The 13,950-nt window shown below is 43.0% G+C and overlaps 1 protein-coding gene across 8 annotated transcripts in view; it reads left to right on the forward strand.

Annotated features, from left to right (window-relative positions):
- The window catches only part of CCDC160 (coiled-coil domain containing 160), a 252,281-nt gene that overhangs the window by 96,781 nt on the left and 141,550 nt on the right, over positions 1 to 13,950 (forward strand). For 6 of the 8 annotated variants that reach the window (XM_085607901.1, XM_085607902.1, XM_085607900.1 and 3 more), the window contains one exon: positions 10,665 to 10,725. The gene's annotated coding sequence lies outside the window, so the exon portion shown is untranslated. Of the gene's footprint in view, positions 1 to 7,722; positions 7,805 to 10,664; positions 10,726 to 13,950 lie in introns of all 8 variants that reach the window. The other 2 variants (XM_085607903.1, XM_085607906.1) reach the window with 1 other exon arrangement.

Here is a 13,950-nt window from a genome sequence, read left to right on the forward strand (position 1 = left end):
GCACACCCCGTGAATCGCTCCATCCCAGCTCTAGTAGGCTTTCTGTGAAGATCCCGGAGGAAAGGAAGTAGGGAGAAACTGACAATTCTGTGGCATGTGGAGGTATTCCTGCTGGAGAACGCAAGTACCACAGTGAGCATTACGGCAACGCACTCAGGGAACGGAGGTTCAGATCCTGGTTGCATTGTCGTTACCGCCAGGGCTGTATGTAGGGCGGCTGGAGCCCTCGGCGGCACTCTGAGATGACTTTTCCTAGAGGCAAACATGCCTCCAAAAGGAACGAAACCTGCTTGGGATCGTACGAAGCGGTACAAAAGGGGGTGGTGATGGACGGAGCATCAGAACCAATCAAACACTCACACCCAGTCAACAGATCTGGGTTTGATCCATCACCGTTCTTTAGCCCACTCTGCCACCCCAGTTCAGACATGGCCATATGCAAATCAGTCTGACCCTGTGCCTCATGGGAACAGTGCAGCCCGAACTGCCAAGCCATGCCTTCCCTGGACCGGAAACAAGCTTCCTAGGACCGGTTTCTGGCATTTCAGCCGTCTTCAGCCAGGCTTGCTTGAATCCAGTGGCAAAGTGAGCAAGGGACTCACGTCTGAGCATACCCTGCCAACTTATGGCGAACAAAGCGGTACAAAAGGGGGTGGTGATGGACGGAGCATCAGAACCAATCAAACACTCACACCCAGTCAACAGATCTGGGTTTGATCCATCACCGTTCTTTAGCCCACTCTGCCACCCCAGTTCAGACATGGCCATATGCAAATCAGTCTGACCCTGTGCCTCATGGGAACAGTGCAGCCCGAACTGCCAAGCCATGCCTTCCCTGGACCGGAAACAAGCTTCCTAGGACCGGTTTCTGGCATTGGGATCGTACGAAGGCTGCTCCGCACTCTCTCAACGCACAGATGGACAAGCTCACCCAAAGAAAGCTTGTGGAGCGAGGCAACCAGTGGGCAGCTTGCATAAAGACCTGGAAGCACAGGGACAAGCTGTTGTACTGAAAAACGTAATCAACCGGGGTGATTCTCGGTGAGAGCAGCCAACCTCAAATTGCTGGCTCTCACCTAATTACCGCAGTGAGTGAGTCAATCTCTAGGCGTACTACGACTATGAAGGTGCTCCCAGGACTACAAGGGTGGCCTCATTAGATGTCCCACTTTTATTACACCTCCCTGACAGTGCAGAGTTTACTGTGAGATCCACCAGAAGGTCGTAGACACGTTCCTGGAAATTGAGACCACGGATGCTATGCTGATCAGTGTAGGGCATATGGTGGTGGGGGGAAATGCATTGGTGGGGTTCAACCCTGGAAGATGCAGTTGCGTTGGTAGAGGGTCATTCATCCGCACCCTCAGTTCATAAACTGGCTGAGACTCAAAAAATGGCGTAACTTTAATGCCCCCAGGTGCCCTAGTTTACCTTCCCCCTGGTCAAGATAGTTGGGGTGTATGCCCGCCAAGAGCAATCGCAGGAAGTTCAGAGGTTGTGGCAGGTTCTCCGGATCACGTGGATACATTCTGTTCACTCACTGAGGAATCCGAATCCTCTAACCCGATGATTTTGAGCTAATCTGAAGCTAACTCACACTCTTGGGCCTCAGGGGGCAGCTCAAGTAGTGCACCGGATGAGATTTTTGGGACAGTAAGACGGGTGAAGCCACATAAGGGTGGAGTTGCACTGGAATCTGACTCTCACATTGCCCGAACCTTGAAACGGGACTACTCGCAACCCAGCAAGTCTACCCTGATGAGTACAAGGGGCAGAGTATGTCTCAGGGACAGGTGCGTCCGGTCTCGGTAGTCGGATCAGAAAAAATAGAGGAACCTTCACTAGGACTCATCTATAACTCCATTAGGCAACTCCAAAAGAAACTCAGTGATAGCCGTTGGGCCCAACTCGCTACTAAAAAGCTACGAGGGACAATCAGGAAGGTCAACAAAACTTGTTCGGAAATCTGGGATTGGATTGCCTCAATGGAGGAGTGCGCAGCGGAAATCGAAATGTGAGTCAGTGTTTTGAAAAGTCAGAATGAAGCCCAGAATCGTAGTTGATTGAGGTAATGTGGAAGATGGAAGACATTGAAAACAGGCAGCGTAGAAACTATTTGAGATTTTAGGCGGTAGCAGAAGGTGTGGAATGTAGTCATATCTTTGATTTCATGCGAACCTCCTCAATGGGCATTTCCCTGACCTCACAACCTGGAACTGGACTCTGAGGTCCAACGGGTACATCGCTTCCCACTGCTGCTCAAAGAAGACCAGGCAGACATACCCAGAGCTATATAGGTGTACTTTGGTAATTACTTACTCCGGCAAGCAATTTTTGAAAAGGCTCGACCAGATGCCAAGCGGAGCCATGATGGTCACACATGTTTTGTACAGCTCGATTTTTGTCATGCCATGGTGGAGCAGAGGTGGCAATTGAGACAACTTATCAAGCTATTTCAGGATGTTGAGGGTGACGTTTTTTTGATGAACCCTGCCTGATTAAATGTTGATATCCGGGGAAAGAGCCAGACATTCACCTCTTAGATAAAAGCTAAGGAGTATATGAACACACTTTCTACAGGGACATTTACCAGGACATAAGGGTTGTGAAACCACGCTCTCTATGTAACAGGAAGGGTTTTCAGTGCTACATTTATTCATTCTGGTTTAATTTTCCTTCTTAGTGGTAACATTGAAATATCTCCCTGCCCCTCCTCCCTCCCCCCCCCCCCCCCCTCTACCGATTAGGCTGTTCTCATGATTTGAGGGGGAGGGTGCTGGGAGTGATATCTAGAACCATCGCTCAAGTCTTGAGTGACCTGACTGCTTCAAGATGGTGGGTGAGGGGTGGATGGGTGTGCTGTGTGTTTTGGGCGGGATGATGGGAGTGCTCTGGGATGTACTTGTTGGGGGATCAGGTTCAACACAAGAAGAGAATCATGGATAATGATCATTGCCACACTCATCCTTGGTAATGCACACATATGTGGAAAGCAAGGAGCAGTAGTTGCCGTGTTATCTTTTTGAGATTATTTCATGAGTAATATTTGCATTGCTACTCTGAATATCTGTGGTCAGAATGATAACCTGAAGAGAGGTAGAGGGTTGCTTTAGACCTGCAGATATTGCAGGCTGATATACTATGTCTCCAAGAAACGCGTATCGAGGGGAAAAGGAAACACATGCTTGACTCTTTTGGTTTTCAGGTGATTGGGTGCATGACCCAAGGGACGAGAACCCGGGTGGGGGGGCGGAGATGGCTATTATTGCGTGCAGGAACATTTGTCGTTTTAAACGGTCCAGGGCAGACACCTTAGGCAGATGGGGATTACCGAGTGTCCTTATCCTAGTGGGGTAGTCCCCTTATGTTCAGTATATGGCTTGATCACCGATGATCCTGCAGTCTTTAATTGGCTGAGCAATGAACTACACTCTGGACTACCCCGATTCTCATATGCAGTGATTTTAATATAAGTTTAATGGGTGGGTCACTGGGTCTAAATCTTATTCCGATAGGAAGTCCAAAGTATTTAGATCCCTGTGTTTTCTGGGGAGGGATCACGGGTTAGTGTATGCCTGGAGTAAGATGAACAGTACAGACCCAGGGTCCACTTCTCTGCGCCACACAGGACACATGCTCACCTGGTTTACTTTTTTTCATTTCCCATGGTCTTCTCCAAGGTGGTAAAATTGAAAGATTTCCTCGTCTTGGGTCCAATCACAATCCATTGGTCTTGGAGATTCTATTTATGTGATTTGCTCAGATTACGCTCAACTGGACTTTTTAGCTAGCACTCCTCTTTGACAAAGACTATATCGGGAACTTAAGCAATTGGATTCCTGCATTTATGGCAGATAATAAATAGAGGGAGCGCCACCGTTGGGGTAGTGTGGAATGCCTCAAGGTGGGTGTACTTTGGGAGACACTCTGATTCATCTTCAGTTGACAAAAAAAAAAGAAAAATAACTACTGGAACTTTATGGTGTGTTGATTGAAGATGAATCAAGATTAATACTAGCTACATCCGAAGGGGTGAACATCGAAGGAGCACAACATAAAATAGTCCTTGCTTAATATGCAATCATTGATATTTACACCAAAAAGACAGTTATGAGTATAGTGAACAGGTGGGCCAATTATTCACTATCCGCACTAGACAGAAAGTGATACAAGGGAAGTTAACAGAACTTAAGGAACCCAAAGGTAGCTTAGTTACTGGCACTGAGAGTATTCGGACGGTTTTCCAAAGGTATTATCAGAGACTTTATAGCGAGCAAAGTGACTCAGGAAATGGGGATATATTATAGTATTTAGAGTCAATTTCAAGTACGAAATGTAATGAAGAACATCGAGAATTCCTAAATATCTCCTCTTGTGGGAAGAAATCCAGGCTGTCACTCATCAGACGTATATCAATGTAATCAACAGGCTTAATCCAATGTAATCCTTTTTTTAGTGTTTATTACTCTTCTTTCTTCAAAAGCTTCTTCCATATTTACACCCAGACACCGCTATTCCAATGTTCAAATAAATATAAAATGCCAATTCAAGCCTCTTTTTACAGCTTGTTTAAATTCACAATTCATCAAATAATGATAATGTTATAAACCCAATGCATTTCTTTGATAGGTCCTTCTTCGGGGGTAACTAATATATCAAAAAAGGCACATCAGTACCAGAAGATAACCTGTGTTTACGTTAATGAGCAATTAAGCCCTAAGGTAAACTATTACCATGTGCCTAATGTGCAGTCCCAAACTGCATCATCAAACTCTCCTGGAATCAACAGGTGCAACAAATACCCTTTTAACGTAAATTGCAATTGGTACAAGGAACATAATCCGTACAAACGTGGAAAGATCGAAATTAACATAATACGTGAACCACCCTTACGAGTGACATAGAAGAAAAAACTAACATCATGCTACCCGTTAATGATGAAATTCCTAATTATACTGAAATTACACACAAGTGTGTATTGGCTATGAGGTTGAACCGCATAATGGGTAAAGTTGTCTCCCCCAGGCAACATGGTTTCATATCTGAGAGGGGGAACCATGGATCACATTTACCATGTTATTACTCTCTTTGATGCCTCTGCTGGGGACCCTATGACTTTAATATTATTAGATGCATAAAAAGTGTTCAATAGTGTCTCCTGGAGGTATTTATGGGTAACTATGAGCTAGCTTGGCATAGGGCCCTGCTGCATTGATGCAGTAAGAGCATTATATAGAAGCTACACTGCAAGGATTTTATTGATGAGGGGCCAATCTGGACAAATTCAGATTCATAGAGTAACCAGGCAAGGGTGCCCCTACTCCCAGCTGCTCTTTGCTCTATATATTTAACTTCTAATCCGAAAGCTTCATAATAAACCCATTATATTATCTATGCAATATCCTGGTTAGGATACAAAAATTCTAGCCTATGCTGACTATGTCACTGTTGTCACGTCTAACCTGGGGATAGCGCAAAAAGAGATTGAAAGGGAAGCTGGTCTCTGGCAAGGCATTGAGATATTCTTTAAATCAGGATAAAACCCAAGTGGTCATCAACACGAATGTTCATTTTAATGATAATTGTGTGGTTGAGAGTCTTATATTTGGCTGTCAGCATACCAGCAGAGGTAGATCTCATTGTCGGAAATAACCTAGCCTAGTTATCGGTAAGGCAAAAAAGGGTCTGGCAAGGATGGACAATTGCATCGGTCTCTCAAAGTCAGCAGTAATGTCATTAAAATGATTTCCTTGCTCAAGGTGTTATGGGTTTTTTCGGGCCATCCCACTCGAGTTCGGGAATTATTGCTTTAAAATAATTGATAATATGGTGACTAGATTTATTTGGGCATATGCTATAACCACACGGGCTCTCAAAAGTTATGATACTTCCTAGAGAGAGATCGGGCCAGGCAGTCCCGAGTTCCAAACTGTTCCATTGGGCGGTGGCTCTTCAAAATATGGCTACTGGGCGGAGAATGGAGTCCATCTAGAAACTGGAGAAACCTCTTCTGTGTTTGATCTGTTACTGGGAGAAGATGCCAGGGGGTATCTCCCTCGTTTAGTAGAGACCAGTTACTATAAAAAGATTAGCTTTAAGACTCTCCAGGGAGCTTACAACATATGGACCACACTCTGAATGAAACTGGGCTTAGGGAGGTTTAAATATTACATCCCCCAGTAAAAAAATCCCTCTCTCCCTGACAGCTTTAGGGATTCCTATATCCTCCATTGGAAGGGTTGTGGACCTAAGAGATGTGGGGATTTTTACTCTAGCATGGGAATAATTTCCTTTGAGGAATTCAGGGCAACCTTTAAGATAAACCGAAAGGAATTCTTTAAATATTTGCAAATCCGAGATTTCCTAGTTAGGAAAGGTGAAGGCCCTTGTGGTTTTACTCCTATGCGATTGGTTGATATACTAGCGGGGGGGTGGGGGGGGGGGGGGGTGGAACACTGCACAATTGGCTGAAAATTTGGCTTATTAAACTCCCTCTTGCAAAATGATCTAGGTAAGCAGTCTGTGAAATGGCAGGAGAAACGTGGTTCTCCACATCTTGTATTATTCAAATCTCTCGAACTAACTTAATCTGGTCTACTTTCAGCTAATTTACAGGCACAACATTCCAAAACTGTTTTTGACATATACTGTACTCCTGGGAAAATTGCTAAGTTTGGGGGGTGGGTGGTTACCAGTTGCCCTCGCTGTACATTTTTAGGGCAGATCTAATGCATGTTTGATAGTTATCCCACATTAGATCTACTTAGGAATGAGATCACACAGTTCTTTGACACAAGACTCAAAATGAACATCTCCTTAACCCCTCCAATTTATATTATTGAGAGTAGATAACGATTTGGTCCCCTGGCCCTCTCAATTATTTATGTTTGTGGCTATTGCCGTATATCGGCTGTGCATTGCATTCCCCTGGCTCAATCGGATTCCACCTTCTTTCCACCAATGGTTAGCTCGCTTACTGGCACTTTATAATATAGCGATGTCTTTGTATTCACGGCAAGGCACGAAGGCCAGAAAGAAGGGGAAACGGATATAGGCACCTCCTGGAGGAATGGATAACTTCCCAGCAGGACATGAAGGACCGTACGGGAATTAAACATAAGGCAGCCCCTAAATGACTAAAGAACGAGCATGGGTCACTTTACGATGTTAGATGTAGTCTTATACCTGAGGATTGTTGCTATTTACAAAAATGTATTTCATTCTTTTTAATAAATTTAAAAGTATACATGGTCACAATAGGTGTACTAGAGGAGCAGCGCAAACCTCAACATAACCATAACTGATAAGTAGAACTTGTTCTTTACCTATTTATAGCTGTTTTGTATATGGTCACGTCCCAACTGTGGGATTAGGAATATAATGCTCTTGCACAGTTTAGGATTCGATGGTTAGGATCTGCATATGTCTAATTGGTTGAAGTACAGGTTTAAATCACAGTATGCTGCAGGCTATTATCGAATTGTTTGATGTCGTATCATATTGCTCTTTGTACTGATCTTCTGATATCTTGTTTTCTCTAATGAATTTGAAACGGTATAGTTTTTATCTAGCATGTCCGTGGCTACCTCCTTTTGTGTTTGTGTATATGAAAAATGCAATACAGAATTTATTTCAAAAAAAGGATTTTTTACTTGATTGTACATGTATGATGATGCTATTTTGTTCTACCTGAACATTAGAAATTATCTTCTTGTCTTTCAGTCTTGTCTTCCATTCCCTCTTGTGGCCACACTAACCTAGCCAATAGGCTAATGCACATGGACATCAATTGGGGTATTCAAAGGTCGCAACTTACTACTTTCCCATATTTCTTATCTCTTTAAAAATCTTGTCTTTTAATATTTTCTGTTGCCCTTAGTTTGAGCCGCTGTACAGTTTTAATCCTTGCATCAAAGGCTGCATTAATTCATTTAAAGTGTCCTGTGGTATTTTAAGGAATAACTACATGAGAGAAAGCGCCATCTGTGCACTCCAGTCCCACTCAGTGAGCAGTATTACACACGATCTTGATCCTAGCTAGAAGTTGAGGCCTACTTAATGACTAGGAAATGCTCAATTTGCAAATGAAATTACAGAAACACTATATTCTCCTGTCAAGGTGAGCTAAAAATGGTGCACCTGAATGGAGTAACACTATCTGCCCATGACTGTTGTTTAGAAATATACAGGCCACTCTAGGTGACCCCTGCCAGTTTGCTTGAGACTCCTTGCTCCCATTCATTAATATTTGTCAGGCCAAGCATGACACTGGTTCAGATTAGAATTGCATTGGCTTTAAAATAGTTAAGATGGCTTTAAATGGTTGTGGTGGGCGGGCTGCCCTATCAAGTACACTTACATCTGGATTGGCAACAAGACATAACAGCTTCAAAATATCAGGTTCTGCTTCAATGCACCTGGATACCTTCAACTGAGGAGGCAACGCATGAGAAACAGGTCTTTATTTAGGCAGGCCAGGCTCACCAAGGTTTTATGGCTTACCCTTAGTGATGTGCTGCAGAGACAGCACTTTTATATCCTTCTACCATCACCCTTATTAAAAATTGGAACTAGGCTAATTTATCATGCTTGGAGGTAGAAATAATAAGCATACAAAACAGTGATGGATGGAATGCTTGAATTCATCTTAGCCACTGGTAATGACTCGGGCCGCATCCCAATCCATCGTTATTTTGCACACCATGCCACCTCAGTTTGGATCCAGCTACCACTCATGGATGCATGGCCAGGTGTACACCCCCTCAAAAGATAAAATAATGACTCACTCTGTCATGTTTTAACAGACTGTGTTCAGCTGATGAATGATGAAACATTGAATCAGGAGAGGTCTCACTTAGGACACCACAATTAGTATACGAAACATTGAACAATTAATCTGAGCCCTAAGTGGGACGGGTATGCCTAGACGTGGGTTCTGTGCGCACTGTGTCGCTGGAACCAAGCTATACCCGGCTGATGAGCCTATAACTAGGGCGAAACAGGTCCTAAGTTGCTTGCGTTCCAGTTCAGGGAGGACCGTTTTTGGCAGTTCCAGCTGGATTGTTCCCATTGGAGCAGGGTCAAGACTGATCTGCATATAGTTGGGTCCAAACTGAGGTGGCTTGGGTTGCAAAATAACAATGGATTGGGATGCTGCCCAGTGTTTACAGTGTATGCCTGAAAAGTGAACAATAGCCCTGCATTAAATATTATATAGCTTGTGGGACTGCATTTGGGCTGTTCCAGTACTGGTGACCCTGTGAATGGGATTGTATTACTTTTGGGTCAGCCCAGTAGTAGAATTTCAGTCTCTGGACAGTCCCCCTTCAGGACCCTAGCAGACTGGTGGCAGAGCCAGCAGTGAAGTTGAGAGCACTTCCTTTCCCACAGCCTCTGTGACCCGCCCATAGAGGGGCACTGATTTATTTTTTAAGCCTCAAAAACGTAGGGCAAAGTTTATAAGCAGAAGGGTATTCATGCATCCTTTTGAGGCTACTTTGCGCTCTGGCCAATTGTTCGCCTTCCACCCCCCCCCCCTCCCCCCCCCCCCCCCCCCCACCTCCCACGGAAGAGTTTTAGCATACGTCATATATGAGCATCTCCATTCTTCTTTTTGACCTCCTACTGGGTATGGATATTGAAATTATATTGGTTATGGGGTTGATTGCAGAAGAAACCATAAGATTTCTGTTCACACAAAGTGGAAGTGGGTGAGCTTTTATACAGCATTTGTTATGCCGCCTTGGGTCACTGTAACATAATTCAAAGGAGCTAATGGAAAAACAACTCGATGCATACCTTCAGAATCCTAGTCTACACCACCATGCTTTTTGAATTTTGGTGAATTATTATTCCTTTAGCTAGTGGACTAAATTCATTACTTGATAAATGATCATCCAATGTTCAGGTATATTAACAAGATCAGCATGGTGTATTGCTAATCCTCCACTTAGGTTGTAAAGTTGGGCTACATTTGGTTTAATTCAATCCGTGTTACCACAGCTACACTACACTGCAGTACGCTTTATTCTGTTTAGAAAAAATATGCTCTAACCAGTGCATTTAGGAGTTAGTTTGTATGTTTTTATTACAATTATTTTTATCTTTTATGTTAGAATTGCCTTTGTTTAGATTATCTTGTTGTCGCTGGATGTTGGCTTACACCAGCATCATTCAGTAAAATGGCTAGTAGGGCCTGAATCCAACGTCCTCTATTGTGTGTTACTATTGTCTATCAGTTAACTGCATTAATAGTGCCTATCATCCCACTGTGATCTGTGAACTTGGTCAGCATGGGAGGGATTCTAGTGACCAGCGGCCTTCCCAGACAACATAGCAACCATAGTAAGACAAAGTTGAGAGACGAGCAAACTCAATTGGAGTGTAATGGTCCTTCCACTACTTCCCGGATGATGTGAGTGCTCCTAACATCTGTGGGAGTGATGGTCAAGGAGGCTAGCGTTGGATCCCATGGCACTCTCAGGGTGCAGAGCGGAGCTGTGAAGCAATTCTCCCATAACACCCATATACATTTTTTTTGTCTGGATATAAAAAGAATATGTGCAATATATTGTACATATGCATCATGAACTTATTGTTGATATCCCTGAATTATGTCAATATCACTTACCACATATATTGAATTTTATTTTTATGCATTTCAGGTTATCAAACTTACAGCCCTGAAGTGGCTCAGGCTCACTGACTAATCATCTCTCTGGAAAGGTAATTTCTTTATGATGTGATTTCAGGGGTAAAAAAAAGCAATGAGAGAACATTAAAACATTAGCTGAATTCTTCAGGGGTGCCAATAAATTGTTCTCATTGGGCAAAACATGCTCAAACGTTGAGCGCAAGCAAAGATTAAGTTTGTGCAAAGCTTATACTTTCTGTCATAAAAGTTATCGAAATTATGTTTATGGTGCAACCTCCTACCTTCACAACAATATTGTTGCTAAACAGTTTGTAACGTGAGTGGGGTCCTAACGCTATCATGGATGATTATTGATTTAAATAAACGCCTACCAGCTCTTTCATAGACTATTCTGAATCACTTGAGGTTTTACTCACAGTCCTATCATACACAAGTCAGACAGAAGCAGGATTAACATATCCTTACCTGCATTGATTATCATTTACACATTCAGATTTTGTGCAAACTAACCTCCAGCCTTAAGCAATGTTTTTAAGAAAGAAAGTCTTGATGTCCTGTCTCATGAGCATCTCTGATATCATATTACACTTATTTCGTATAAAACATTATCTCAATGTATATTTCCCACCATATTTTTCCCTTAGAGTTCAGAAGTTATTGCTACTTGATTTATTTCTCTTGATGGTTTTGAAATTGCTTCATATGCAGAAAGTGCTTTAGCGCCATTAATGTTACATACCTTCACTCACATTGATTTACCTGGACATAATGTTTTAGGAAATGGAACTATAAGCATGCTGGACAGTTAGTTTAGCAGTTGCTTTTTGTCTGGTATGATGTAGTCCAGCTTTAAAATAAAAAGAAAACTGAATAAACTTACAAAGCAGATACCTAGAGGAGAAAATATTACTCTTTAAGTACACACAAAAAGGGTCCGGGTCGGGAATAAAATGGCCCCAGGAAATTTCTTTCAAACCAGGTCCAGATGACAAATTATGAGTAAGCTTGACAAGCGAACCCATGTTTTTGTAAGGTTTTCCCCTGATAGTGCAGAGTAAACATTGACCATGTAGTGGCTTTTATGGCACCTGTTCTCCAACATATTGACTGAAAAGACACAGAATTCGCATGCTTATGGCAAGGCTCAATAATTAAATATTCCAATACTTTGTCCAACAGATTAACCAGGAGAAACAGAAAATCCGCTATGTGCTTAAGAAGAAATAATGTGCCAGATGCAAAATATTAGATGCGCGTCATCTTTGCCACAGTGAACACAGTACTATTTTGGGAGGCCCACTCATTATTCTGAGTGTGTCTCTCAGAATAAATGCAGATACAAAACCTTCTGCCAGCAGACTTCGGCTGCAGCAGATACCAGCGAGTTGCCAAGCTGAGGTGGCTGTCCACCCATGACTTGCCCAAGTGCTAGGTGATTGGCAAGCTGCTTTAAAGATAGACAGATCCTGCATATTCTTTTCCTTCCACATTCCTCCTATCTTTCTACAGCAGGGAGGTAGAGTAGCCCTTCCACTCTGGCCTTTTGCTACACCTCTGGCTGCCTTTGGCTGATCACATTCAATTGCATCTATATAGCGCTTACTATTATAAGGGTATGTGGCACATGCTTGGTGGTATTAATGGATGAGCTAGAGGAGGTCAGATATTGTTAGATTGTAGGGGTATAACTTTCAGAAGGGGAGGTTGTGATCTTGTAAACGAGTTGTTGGCAGTGTTCAAAACTACAATAATGGTCAAGTCAAGCATACTTATGAAAAAGTAAGTTGAGCACAGAGAGAGGCATGCAAATGGTGGAAGGGAAGCAGAGGGCAATCCTGTATTTTCTTTTCCTTCCACACTCATCCTATCTTTTTTTCAGCAGAGAGGTAGAGCTATTTTGAAGAAAAAAAGTCACAGCAACAGTTAAACCTTTTGAGTAAATGTCTGTCTTTCATGCCAGATTTTGGGAATGCAAAGGATTTCTTTTGTGATGGCATGCAATTTGAAGATGCAAGACTGTAGGAAAAAACATTATGTGCGTGTGAACATAGTACTATTGTAGGTATTTTTGATATGCACTAGAATCGGGCAAACAGTCTGCTGCTACTAAGCTGCTGGTAGATCACCGCTCCAGCCAGGTCAGCTACTTAGTTCAAGGGTTGAAAGCAATGGCTGATTGCATATGTAGTGACATATTGAGCGCTTTCGGCTGCGCTCAAAGGGAGCAGTAAACATAGAATCATAACGGCATAAGAAAATACATGGGTAATGAATACAGAGATTGAAAATGCTGGAACAGTTGACTTCTGATGTTCATCATCAAGTTTGGCTTATAGTATTAATTACAAAAGCAAAGTGGGAGCCATTGCATGTGTCTGGATTGGGATGGTAATAGATGGAGGGCAAAGTTGGCTTCTCCAGACAGTGGAAGTGTATTGCCTGCACTTGTGGCTGGAGGGTAGAGATCCAAACAAAGAGGAGTGGCAGATGGTGACTGGGCTCCCTTTAGAAATCTAATGAAGGCTTTGATAACAAGGGGCTTCTGATAAGACTTCCTGAAGCACCGCCCTTTGGTGAATGGAATGGCTGAGGGGTGGAGCTGTAGATTATCTTGTGCAAAGTGAAGGTACCCTGTAGGGGTGGTCCAGCCTTTCCTCGTTATCACACTTTCAGTGCTGAACCTTCTCATCTCTTTATGCCTCTGGTGTGGGCTCCAGACCGGAGACTAACCTGCTATGAGGGCATCACCACACAAAAGCTGTGTCTATGAAGCAGCCTGGAAAAGCATTTGAAAGGAGAACCACCCCAAGCCCATTCTGATTCAAGAGACAGTGATTGTAAAACTGATCTGAGCCTGTAGTCCTGTGTTCTAACACAGTACATGCACAGAAAAACTGCATGAATCTTCTGTCTATTCATTTAAACAGTCACCGTATAAACGTATTACCCAGTAGCCATATACGCTATAAAAGTAAACAGAACAAAAAGAATCAACCTAAACGTGTGCAGCCATAAAGTGCGCAGCCCCCACAAAATCTCCTTGCATACTGCTGTCTACATTACAAAGACTTAACTGCAGATATTATGTAGCGGATGCCAATGATCCAAAAGCCTGCTTTATGGGAGCCACGTCCGCATCACACATTCCCTGCTCTAATTAGCAAAACAATTGGTGACAAGTCTCCAAAAATCAGAAACATTGTTGTTCCACAGCAATCTAGTGGCGCTGCAGAATGGATGGTGGGTTTCAAGACGGGTTGCGGAACCTACCCAGAGTCACGATATAGCCCAAGCAG

The sequence above is a fragment of the Triturus cristatus genome, chromosome 5_2 (genome assembly GCF_964204655.1).
Source record: "Triturus cristatus chromosome 5_2, aTriCri1.1, whole genome shotgun sequence".
NCBI classification, from domain to species: domain Eukaryota; kingdom Metazoa; phylum Chordata; class Amphibia; order Caudata; family Salamandridae; genus Triturus; species Triturus cristatus.